Consider the following 12,815-nt stretch of genomic DNA (forward strand, 5'->3'; position numbering starts at 1 on the left):
TCTTCCAGCTTCATGTGTCTCTTTAGATAGTTTGTGTTTTATTTAGTAATTTCACTTTTTCTTTACGCAAAACCAGGGTGGGTGTTTCTTTCCTGAGAAGATTTTAATGCAGCAGCTGAAGGTTGCAAAAAAAAAAAAAAAAAAAAAAACCCACTGGTGAAAGATGCTCCATTAAAGTAAGATTGACGCCAAAATTGAAAATTGAGAGCTAATCTTTGTGTATCTTTCAAATGGAAGTATTTTTAAATTGGCAATTTAAAAAAGAATAGGGCTTCCCTGGTGGCGCAGTGGTCGAGAATCCGCCTGCCAGTGCAGGGGACACGGGTTCGAGCTCTGGTCCAGGAAGATCCCACATGCCACAGAGTAACTAAGCCCATGCGCCACAACTACTGAGCCTGCGCTCTAAAGCCCGTGACCCACAACTACCGAACTACCGAGCCTGCAACCCGCAACTACCAAAGCCCGCACGCCTAGAGCTCATTCTCTGCAACAAGAGAATCCACAGCAATGAGAAACCCACGCACTGCAACAAAGAGCAGACCCCGCTCACTGCAACTGGAGAAAGCCTGCGCACAGCAACGAAGACCCAATGCAGCCAAAAAATAATAAATAAATAAATAAATAAATAAATAAATAAAATAAAAAAGAATAAAATTGGTTGGAATACTACAGTGCAAGTTGGGCAGTATCGTTATAATTCTAATTAGATGCATTCCCCTGTTTGAGATTTACTTACAGAACGATCTCAGTTTTAGCGGGAAGACATCCTTACTGACAAATCTGATGATGACTATGGAATTTTACTTGCCTTGTGGAGGGCTGCAAGGGCAAGCCCCATACAATGTGGACTCGGAGGTGAAGGCAGAGTCATCCTTCCTTGATAGCGACTTGAACTCTTGTGCCCAGAACGCAATGGAATTTACTGAGAGATATTAAGTATCTGTGCTTCTGTTTCTTTATTTCAAAGATAACCAGGAATTAATTTTTCACAATATTGAGGAACCATCTGGATTTGCAGCTAGAGGCAGTGTTATCAGCTCTGCCATAACTTCATCTCCATCCTAGGAGAATGGGTCCTCCATCTGGAATTTTACTGGCTTTGCTGATCCCATTCTTGGCAGTGTGGGTAGGAATATATGGATTCCCCAGAAAGTGTCAGTACTGAATAGTTTGAAAGTCAGGAATCTCATACATAATGGGTAAAATATTTTACAGGAGGCAACTGAGAAGTGGGAGGCCAAGGATAAAGAAAGAGAAAGGAAGGATGAAAGGAAAAGACAAAGAGATGGCAAGTGAACGGAAGCATCCTGGTTACACAGTCCACGAAGCATGCGGCTTCAGTGACACTTGGGCATCATCATTCGGCAGATAGGAAGGCGATCATGCAAGGGTTTTAGGTGCCAAGCTCAGAAGCGGTGTGCATCACCTCCACCCCCATTCCGCTGGCCAGAGCTCAGGCACATGGACCCATCTAACTGCAGGCGGAACTGGGAAGCAGGCCAGTCGTGCGCCCAGGGATAGAAGGAAAAGGCTTTGGTGACCACCCATCTGGTCTGTCACAAGACTCCTTCTATCATAGTTCTAGGTTCTCAAGCTGCTTCTAACTCTCTCCAGGAATAACCAAGTTACTCATCCTGAATGATGGGGGCTCCTCAAGAAGGGAAGGAGGCGTTTAAGTGGCACACTCTGATGATCCCTGGCTCTAAATCCCCAGCTAACCTGCCGATCCCATGCCAGCAGCCTTCCTGGGAAGCTGGCTTCTGCACACCGCCAGAAATTGGTTCCCACTGAGGGCAGCTGTTCTTAAATTAACCAAAACAAGGCACAGAGGGGAAGGAGCATTTGGAGAGACAGCTGATGGCTTCACTGAATCAGAGGAAGCCTCTCTGCTGCTGCTACCCCACTGCCAAGCTTCCCCTCCCGTGGGCCAAAGAATGTTTTTCATGTTCCTTCCTCAGATCTGAACTCAGGGCCATTTACAAGCCCCGGACGGAGATGAGGCCTTCTGATGCCAGCCCTAGGAGCTGACAGGGCAGCCGTGAGGGGCCAGCCAGAGATGCAAAGTTCCAGGAAAGGAAAAGGCATTTCTAAGAGACACATGCAAAGCAGTCAGCAGGATTAATACAAAGTTTTGAGATTGGTGTCACTTTTCTTCCAAAGAATTCCCCAAAGGGGTCCTGAAAAGTAGCTGTGAAAGAACTGAAGATTCAGTGTTGGCCATTTGCAGTATTTATTACAAAAAAGGGATGTCCGTGAAAGGTTGCACCATTCACATTGGCACAAAATATGCAGCAGTCTCCCCGAGGCCGGGTATCCCTCATTACCACACTGGCAGGAGCTGTCAGGGCTACAGGATGGCTGTGAAAATTCACTCTCACCTAGAGCCAGGCAGTGGGGGTCCTGCCAAAATACAGAGGGCACCTGAACAGAGGGCTTTCTGAAGGCAAACATAAGGCTGGGACTGCCAGGGTGCAGCCTCAGTGCGTGTAGGGGTGACCCTGAGGTGACAGCATGCAGAGTGATCGTAATAATAAAAGCAGCCGACATGGTCACTCACTGTCATGGTCAGCGAGTGCATTTCTAAGTACTTCAGAATGCGCATTAACAAATTCAGTCCTCCCAACTACCCTATAAGGTAGCCACAATCATAACCTCCATTGTACAAGTGAGGAAACTACAGCTCAGAGAGGTTAAGTAACTTGCACAACATCACACAGCTGGTAAGTGGTCACACTGGGTTAGGAATCCAAGCCTGTCCAATTCCAGAGCCCTTGCTCTTAACCTTCATTCTATGCTGACCTCTGATGTGACCCTGGAGATAGCGGGATGGGTGTCACTGAGATGATCTCTGAAGGACCCCAGGGAATCATTATGGCAAGTGGACAGTAGTCATGGTCAGCTTTAATTGGACAACCAAACTGAGAGTGGCAACGTCCCAATGTTCCAATGCAAGGGGACAGCCAAGACGACCACCGAGGAACAGTCACCTGTATTTTATGAAAATCACTACAATGTCAGCAGTCAGAGAGTGAATGCCTAATGGATGGAAAAATTCCAGTCCAGGCTATAAGAGTCAGTGACAGCAGGAGGGAGAGCTCTGCTCTGGGGTCAGAGTTAGTTCTGGTTCAAATCCCAGCTCTGCCGTGACCTACCCATGCAACCTTGGACAAGTTACATAACCCCCCTCCAGCCCCCAAGTTCCTCAATAAAATGGGCCTTTGGGGAGGAAGGGGGAGGGTGATAAATCCACCTCAAAGATTGCTGGAAAGACTACATTAACTGGGTAGGCGTATCAGCCAAGCTTTAGCAGGAATCCGAATAGCAGGGATCCAATAGCACCGTCGCTTTGGGTAATCTGAGGAAAGTTTTGAAAGGGGACTTTATAAAAGCGAGGGCAGGATACAGTGAAACCACGTGTAACAGTGCAGTACCCCAGAGCCACGGCCCATCACTACTCTAGGAAGCAGGGGAGGGTGTGGTAACCAGAACTCTGAAATAAAGTACGGTCAGCAGAATAGTCCCCCAAAGATGTCCAGGTCCTAATAAATCCCAAAGCCTGGGAATGAGTTACCCTACATGGAAAAAGGGGACTTTGCAAATGTGATCTTGAGGTGGGGAGGTGATCCAGAGTGATTGGGGTGGGCCCAGTGTAATCACAAAGGTCCTCATAAGAGAGAGAAGAGAATCGGAGAAGATGTGATGACAGAAGCAGGGGTGGAGGGCTATGGAGCCACGAGCCGCCAAGGCAGGCAGGCAGGCGGAGAAGCTGGAAGAGGGAAGGAAGGAATTCTGCCCCCCAGAGCTTCCGGAAGGAACACAACCCTGCTGACACCTTGACTTTAGTTCCCTGAGACTCATTTCAGACTTCTGACCTCTAGAACTGTAAGATCTGTGTTGTTTTCAGCCACCAAATGTGTGGCGATTTCCTACAGCAGCCATGGGCGACTAGTACAGTGGGGGATGGGTGCAGAGCGCTGCCCTGGAGAAGGTGTGACCTTTCATCAGCCAGGCCAGCAAATCCCCGCAGAAAGCAAGCAGAGGAAACAAAAGCCTGACCTCACTCTCCTCTGGAGAAGAAGGTGCCAAGAACCCAACAGAAGCCAGAGGGAGCCATGTCCACACAGATCAGCTTCTGGGGCGGAGTGCAGGGAGCAGAGGTGGGGACAGATGGGAAGAGACAGAGAGGTTCTCCAGCGCCACAGGGAGACCTGGAGAAAATCGATGTCAGCTCACACACTGTACAAGAGGCGGGGGCCACGCCTGAGGGGCCTGAGTCCTGAGAAAGAGCAGGACGCCCGCAGTGCGTCGGGAAAATCAGACTCACCCTTAACCCTCAGATCAGAACCCCAGCAAGACAGACTCGGATCTGGGGCATGGAGGGTGGAAATCCTTCCAGAGCTTCCTGCGGTGTGTGTGTGTTGGGGGGATGCCTTGAATGATCTAATAGGAGCCAGTCTGCAGAGGCGATCAACTCAGAGGCCACCACCCCTCCTCCTGTCTTAACCACCAATCCCAGCCCTGGCTATGCACCCCCCACACACCACACCCTTCAAGGATGAGATTGTGCTGGATGGAGAAGAAAGCCCAGGGTCCCAGGCATTGGCTGCCCCCCCCTAGCCTGGCTCTGGCCAACTGCTACTGCCCACAGTACCAGCTGGGGACATGCTCAGGCCCTGCCCTCAGAAACTAACATTCACAGGCCAACTTAGCTGAAACATGCAGCCTGGCACTAGCCAAGAAGGCAACTGTGCAGATTAAGAAAAGCTACCGTTTCCTTAAGACATTTTCCTGCCATCTACTGGGGGTCTACAGTAACTGCACATATCCAAGATGACAGTGAGGAAAACAGGGGCCCCCTGGAATTGTGCAATGCACAACCCGCACAACTGTAAGTGGCAACCCCCCAGCCTGTCACAGAGCCCTCATCACAACTGGATGATAGTGACTGTGGCCTTTTTTGGTTTGTTGTCTGTCTCCCCAGCCCCCACCGAAACTACCATCGGTGCCCCCCGGCCAAGACCTCCCGGAACACGCCTCTAGATGAACGCACTGGGCTGTGCACTGTTGCAGTGAGAGAACACAGGGGAGAATATACTGTTGGGTCATGTTTCTATGAAGCTCAAGAATGAGTAAAATGAATTTACGGTGTCCAGGGTCAGAACAGGATGGGGTGTATATTCACTGTCAGTAGAGTAGCCACTATGCCCTGTGATGACTGAGTACCTGGAGTTCAGCTGGTCTGAACTGGGACGTGCTGGAAGCATCAACTATACTTCGAAGACTTAGTGTGAGAATCAGAGTGCAAAGTGTCTCATGAACGATAATATGATAACATTCTTGACAGACTGGGTTAAAGTTAACGCCACCTATTTCCTTTTTATTTTTTTTAACATGGCTACTAGAAAATCGTAAGCTACCTTCGTGACCTGTACTATCTTCCTATTGGACGGAGCTACTCTCACTCCTCCCTGCCTGCACCCAGAGGGGAACGGAAGCCTGTGCCTCAGACTCAAGGTCATTCTGTAGCAGACCTCAGTGAACTGGGCATTTGTCTGCCGGCTGATCCCATCCAACTCTTCCTTTAGGAGGGTCTAGTTAAGGCGTTTTGACAGCTTCTGCAGAAGGTCTGACTTATTATTAGGATACAGGGGTGTTGCACACGGGGAATCAGATCTTAAAAATTCTCTCTTCTTCCTTTTTTCTCCCTCTTCCTCTCCCTCTTATCTTCCTACTCTTCCTTTCTCCCCCCCCCCCATACATCTGTCTCATGCCTCTCTCGCTCACCAACTTGCTTCCCTACTTCTCAGGCCACAAGGGGGGGCAACAGGCTGCCAGCTGGTCCCCAGTTATACTGCTTACCTGTAACCCCCTGGAGAGAGATCCCTCTGCCTCTGTCTCTGGGTGTCTCTCTCCTAACTCATCAAGGAGCTGGCAGTCTGGCTGTGGTCGCAGCCCGCCCTGGGCAACCAGCTCTGCAGAACGTAGGTCTCCATCTTTCCTTCGTAATGCAGGCTGGGGAGGTGAGACCCACGGGCAGCCCCAACTGGGGGCTGGGATAGCTGAGCCTGTCAGCCAGGAGGCAGGCAAACCAGGGGCCTCGTAGGACATTCAGAAGAACAGAGCGTGGGTGGAGGTTTAAAAAGGGGGGGAACCCCAACATGCCACCAAAGAGTAGAGAAAAAAAAATTGGTGAGGCAGAAGGAAAATGTTGGGATGCAAAGAGCCACAAATTGCAAGTGGAACTGGTGGAGAACATGCTGGCAACACATTTCATGCCAGCGCTGGATCTGTCAGAGACTCACTGTCGTGACTTTGGACGTGTCCCTTCTTATCTCTGGCCCTTAGTTCCTCCATCTGCAAAATAAGCTGTTAGATACTTTCTGAGGGTCCTTACACATGTAGGAATCAAGTTGTGTTTTTCATAAAGAAATGGACTACATTGGGTCATGACCAGCAGGTACTTCTGAACCCGTGGTACGGGGCAGGCATTATTCTAGCTACTGGGGACGTGGCAGAGAACAAAGCCGAAGAAATTCTCTGCCCTCCAGAGGCTGTCACACTCAGTAAAAGCTGCCAGCCTCCAAGACTGCTGAGGAGAGACAAATGCTCCATTACATCTTCAAATGATATTTTTATTGGAGGCAGGAGGAAAGGCGAGATTCTTCGTTCATGGGATTCTCACACTAATGAGAATACCTGAAGTAATGGAGCAATTGTAATTAGGCCAGGAACTCTGAACACTCGAAATGGCCATACATAAGAATGGGGCCATACCTAACCTTTCCTTGAAAGCCCTGAGAGGGGAGGGATGGGGGAAAAGGCTGTGCAGGGGGCAGCCTCCCCATAAACAGCAGGTACTTGGAGGCCGCCAAGGTGGTCCCTCATTTGCAGGCCGATCAATCAAGGTGAAGTTCAAGACGGAGTCTCTGGTACAAGACATGGGAAACCCAGGGAGGAAGAGGGAAAAGCAGGCAACCAGATGGTGGCTATCCGAGGACCCAAACCTGGGCTGCCTGGCTGTCATCACGCAGACGGTGGTCATGGGGAAGCCAGGACTCCAGCACTTTCCATGAAACATCTATTATTCAGGGGAAATCAGGAGCCAGGGAAGGCCCAGGTGGCCCCTCACTCCCCAGCTCTTATTCTCACCTGCTGCCTGGACCCCCTAGGAGCAATAGCCTGGCAGGAAATTAAGAGAAATGCCAGCTCTGCTCTTCAGCTTGGGTTATCCTTACCGCTGCCACTTAGTGAGTCCAGCTGTGTGACCTGGGCAAGCAGCATCCTCCCCAGAGCTGAGGCTCGTCTGCCGAGTGGCACCTACACTGCCCACCGTGAAGCAAGGGAAAAGGCACTCAAAAAGGGGCGCTGATCCGTCCCCGGGCTCACGCCAAGCCTCCAGCGGAGCCCACTCTATTGAAGGTTGAACTGTTGGCTAAATGCATCCGACTGAGGTTGCCTGGCCATTTCTCATGGACGAGGAGGTGGTTTGGCCTGTGACAAGCAGTAACTGGGCACGCGCTCTAGCCCTTTGGCATGCCATCAACTTCGGGACACGCACCAAACCCTTAGATGCCCCTTCTAGCTGAGCCCCTCTCATGGCGAGGGTTCTACCACTGAAGGGGTCCTCACCTCCTGAGAGGGGGCCATGCCCAGTGGGGCAGGAAAATGCTGACTCTAGTCCCCATTCATCTGGGTCGGAATTCAAATTCCGCCCCTGCCCCTGACTAGCTGGGTGACAGCACATGTTTCTGTACCTCTCAGCTTTCCTTCCCTCCTTCCAGTCTGGAGGAGACTTGATGCCTGTTTAGCAGCATGTTGGCAGAGAACAGGGGGCCCAGCTGAAGGTGCCACTGCAGAGAGCTGAATGAAGGTGCAGGTGGGGTTGGGGGAACCAGCGAAGAATGAGGGGCACCTTGGGGGATGGGTGGGGGTGAAGGACCAGGAGAGGGGCTGCTGCTCTGAGGAGCAGTGAGAGCTGTGGCCTAGAAGGGCTCCCTGACCCCAACTTTGACCGCAGGACAAAGAGCATAGACACGGCAAAACCACAGCCCAGCAAGAAGGGAGTGGGAGAAACAGAGACCCAGCCTTACTCTCCTCCCACGCAGACCTCCTGCTGGTACCTCCTGTTGGCCAAACCCAACTGGAGGCTGGAAGGCCAGGGAGCTGGGACACATCAGCATGTGGAGCCTCTCAGGGGACAGAGCAGGCCAGAGAACAGATCTGGGGACAAAAAGAAACCAGCTGGCTGTGGTAGGCTCTATAATGGCCCTCAAAGGTGCCCACATTCTAATCTCCAGAACCTGTGAATAGGTTACCCTCGTGGTAGCAGGGACTTTGCACGTGTGCTTAAGTTAAGGGTCTGGAGATGGGGAGGTCATCTTGCATTATCCAGGTGGGGTGGGCCCAATGTATCCACAAGGGTGCCTATAAGAGGGAAGCAAGGGGGTCAACACAGAGGGGATGTGATGACGGAAGGAGAGGAACACAGACGGAGCGGAAGGTGCTGCTCCGCTGGCTTTGGAGACAGAGGATGGGGCCACAAGCCAAGGCATGCAAGGGCTTCTAGAAGCTGGAATAAGTAAGGAAACGGATTCTCTCCTGGAGCCTCCAAAAAGAAAACAAGCCTAGTGACCCATTTGGGGACTTCTGAATTTGTGCTGTTTTAAGCCATTAAGTTTGTGGTAATTAGCTACAGCAGCACTAGAGGCCTAATACACCTGCATAGTACCCAAGGGGGTCCCTCTGCCTGGTCCCCAGCCCCCTGCCACCCTCCCAAATCACTCTCTGGTGTTGCATCATGTAAACCCCACTAGACAGAGGTCAGGAGGGTGGCTCAGACATGGGAACAAATGCCTTGGTTAAGCAGTAATGATTCTCAGAGGGGGCAGGCCAGAGGGGGAGTAATAGGGAAGAACAATTGGTACTAGATGTTTCTTTCACTTTAACATTTGTGTTCTATTGCTTTTGCTTCCAGCTAAGAATGTTGCCTATAGCCTGAAATATACAGGATAGCCCATTCTCAAGGCTCTGACCTTTAAGGGTATAACACTTTTCCATTCACATAGAGATAAAAAGTTGCAGAACAGAGAATAACACTCATCTTGTTGGAGGTTTACAGGAACATCGCAACCTGACCTAAGGAGACAGCTGCAACAACAGAGGATTCTGGCACCGAGAAGTTTGCCGCGAGCAACAACACCCCTCCATCACCTCGCCTTTAAAAATGCTTTGCTGGGCTTCCCTGGTGGCTCAGTGGTTGAGAGTCCGCCTGCCGATGCAGGGGACACGGGTTCGTGCCCCGGTCTGGGAGGATCCCACATGCCGCGGAGCGGCTGGGCCCGTGAGCCATGGCCGCTGAGCCTGCACGTCCGGAGCCTGTGCTCTGCAACGGGAGAGGCCACAACAGTGAGAGGCCCACGTACCGCAAAAAAGGAGAAAAAAAAATGCTTTGCTGAAACCTTTTGGGGAGTTCAGGGTTTTTTTGGGAGCATGAGCCACCCGACTCCTTCCATGGCTCTGCAATAAATCTTTCTCTGCTCCAAACTCCAACGTTTCAGTTTGTTTGGCCTCCCTGTGTGTCAGGGCACAAGAACTCGTCCAGTAACAGGGGCTGTGAGGCCCACACAAGCCCCGCTCACGTTTACCCCTCCAACTGCTCCCAAACTAAGCCTACAGACATGCTCTGGGTTGCTCTCTAATAGAAGTTTCATATTTTTCTCCTTTCGTTTTTTTTTTGTTTGTTTGTTTTTTTTTTTGGCGGTATGCGGGCCTCTCACTGTTGTGGCCTCTCCCCTTGCAGAGCACAGGCTCCGGACGCGCAGGCTCAGCGGCCATGGCTCACGGGCCCAGCCGCTCCATGGCATGCGGGATCTTCCCGGACCAGGGCACGAATCCGTGTCCCCTGCATCGGCAGGCGGACTCTCAACCACTGTGCCACCAGGGAAGGCCTCTCCTTTCGTTTTTTAAAAAAAACATCATACCGCTGTATGGACTGTCTGGTGAGGGAAGCAACACAATGTAGAACAAAAAGGCCCAGCCCAGAATCCTGGAAACCTGGATGCTAACCCCCATCTACCCCAGCTTTGGAGTGGCATCTAGAAAGTTACTGGCCTTCTCTGAGCCTCAGTTTCCCCATCTGTACAAGGGGATGAGACTGAGGCATGCTGATTCCATGGTTCTAAACACCTCCCCCCTGTTGCCAGTCAGCCTGACCCTGTAGGAGTGGGGGTGGTCAGGGCCCCTGGAGGGCCGCCACCTCCAGAGCCCAGAGCTTTCCCGGCCAAGTCCAGCTCCTGGACCAGGAACTACAATCTACTTGTTCTCTGCTGCCCCCTGCTGGCCGCTCAAAAACAAAGGCTTCCAGCTAGATCCCTTGGAAACAGTCAAAAGGGACCCTCAGGAGATGCTCCTGCTACTTCCTGCATGCACCGGCCTAGACCTGGCCAGCCAAGACCTCCTTGGAGACACAAGGAAGCCAGTGCAAGGACCAGAGGCCTGGCTGGGGAGGCTGCCTGCTATGGGGCCCGGAGTCAGCTCTCCCCATCTCTGCATTCCACCTCCCCCGGCACTAGTGAGATGAAGTATGAGATGCCATGAATTCTGAAAAGTGGTGGTGTTGTCCCATTCGCTGCCTTTGGATGACAGTAACAAGAGGATGGTGTGTCCCTGTTCTCTCTCTCTCTCACACACACACACACGCACACACACACACGAATTCACACAAGAGCAGCACACAAAAAGCGTGCCTGACGAGGCAAAAATTAGCAGGAGGGAGTCCACTGAGAAGACCAAGAGGGCTGGACCAGGAAAGAAAAGAGAGACCATGCAAAAACCATGATTAAGAAGCTGAGGGTATGTCAAAGGCACATTATGATTTGTGTCCCCCATTTAAAAAGAAAAGACAGGCAATTAGAAATGCTGGGTGCAGATGAGGCTGGGGGAAAGCTGGCCTAGAAAGTCATGAACCAAAATGTGGCTTGATTTTAATCCACTGGATGCCATGTGAGAAAGAATTCCCAGGGCTTTTGTAATAGAAATGTCTCAAATGGCTGCTGCAGTTTGGGGGTGGGGGGGATCTCCAGTTGTTTTGAGTTCAACACCTCCTCAACTACGAATGCCAGGGTGTCTCCCGCCACACTTCACGGGGGTCCTGGCCCCTACCCCTCTTTGTTCTTGGGCTTGCAAATGTCCTGGGGCATCAGGAGGGGAGCCTTCCACCCAGGATGCACTGGACAGGACCACACAGGGTCCTGGGATACATTCAGGCATCAATCCCACTGGGGGGACCACAAATCAAGTGAGATCTTCACTGTCCCCAGGAAAAGGGGAAGTAGTGGGGACGCTGCAAACAGAATATGGACAGGACAGTGGAGGCTGGGAAGCTTGCAGACCACAGTTCCTGTCCTCAAATAATGCCATTTGCCAGGCTCTTCATCTGCTTCTGAGCTGCCCCTGAGACTCTGGCTGTCCAGACACCACCCAGGCCTTTTTTCAGGGCAGCCGGGAGCAGGTGAAGGTCCCCTCTGCTCTCATCCCACAGCCTCCACCCTGCTCCGCCTTCTCTAGCTCAGAGCCTTCTTTCCGGCCTCAGGACATTCCTTCCTTCCGTCTTCTGCAGGTCATATGTCCCCTTCCTTGGACTTACTTTAAAATCTCCACCTCGTTCTCTGACAGTATACCTGGCAGCCCATCAGACACCGAGCCTGATTCAACCAAAAATTAACCCTCTTTCCTCCACGGTCGGAGGACTTAAACCTCAAATCTCCTAGTGCCACAAAAGGGAGGAAGAAGGGGGGAAAATCCCATGTTAAAATAGACGCTGCCACTCCAGTAGCCAGGAATATCCTCGTTCTGGTGGTCCAGGGGTCATGAATTTGGAACCACAGAAAACTGCAATTACACTACACGGCCATATTCAGGTAAATGATGTCTATTGATTTTTCAGATTTTAGAGTCAACCAATGAACAAAGCATAGAAGACTTCATTTTGGTGACAGACAGAACACAGACGTTAACAGCCAGGATGATGGGAGAGTAAAGGTACATCAAACCGGTTAGGGAGGAAGAAGTGGGACATGAGAGGGGAGGTCCCAATGCTGCCACCCTCATCCTACACAAAAGAGAGTCCCTGCGGCCCAGCAGAGAGTTCTAGGTGAAGAATAAATACCAAGTTACAAAAATAACCCAGCAAAGAACCAGCAACGTAACTATCCGAAATTAGGAGAAGGGAGGGAAGGAAGGGATCAGAAAGCATCAAAGCATTCAATTCTCACTTTTCATTGACGTGGGGTAAAAAGAACACGTGGGGGGGCTTCCCTGGTGGCGCAGTGGTTGAGAGTCCGCCTGCCGATGCAGGGGACACGGGTTCGTGCCCCGGTCCGGGAATATCCTACATGCCGCGGAGCGGCTGGGCCCGTGAGCTGTGGCCGCTGAGCCTGCGCGTCCGGAGCCTGTGCTCCGCAACGGGAGAAGCCACAACAGTGAGACGCCCGCGTACAGAAAAAAAAAAAAAATGGGAAAGCTGATTTAAACATATGGAGATAGAGAAAACTACCAAAAGAGTAAAACACAGGGTCCATTAAAACTGCTAGCTCGGGGCTTCCCTGGTGGCGCAGTGGTTGGGAGTCCGCCTGCTGATGCGGGGGGCGCGGGTTCGTGCCCCGGTCCGGGAGGATCTCGCGTGACGCGGAGCAGCTGGGCCCGTGAGCCATGGCCGCTGAGCCTGCGCGTCCGGAGCCTGTGCTCCGAAGCGGGAGAGGCCGCGGCGGTGAGAGGCCTGCGTCCCGCAAAAACAAAACAACAACAAAAAAACCCTG

Source organism: Hyperoodon ampullatus (assembly GCF_949752795.1).
Source record: "Hyperoodon ampullatus genome assembly, chromosome: 19".
NCBI lineage: Eukaryota > Metazoa > Chordata > Mammalia > Artiodactyla > Ziphiidae > Hyperoodon > Hyperoodon ampullatus.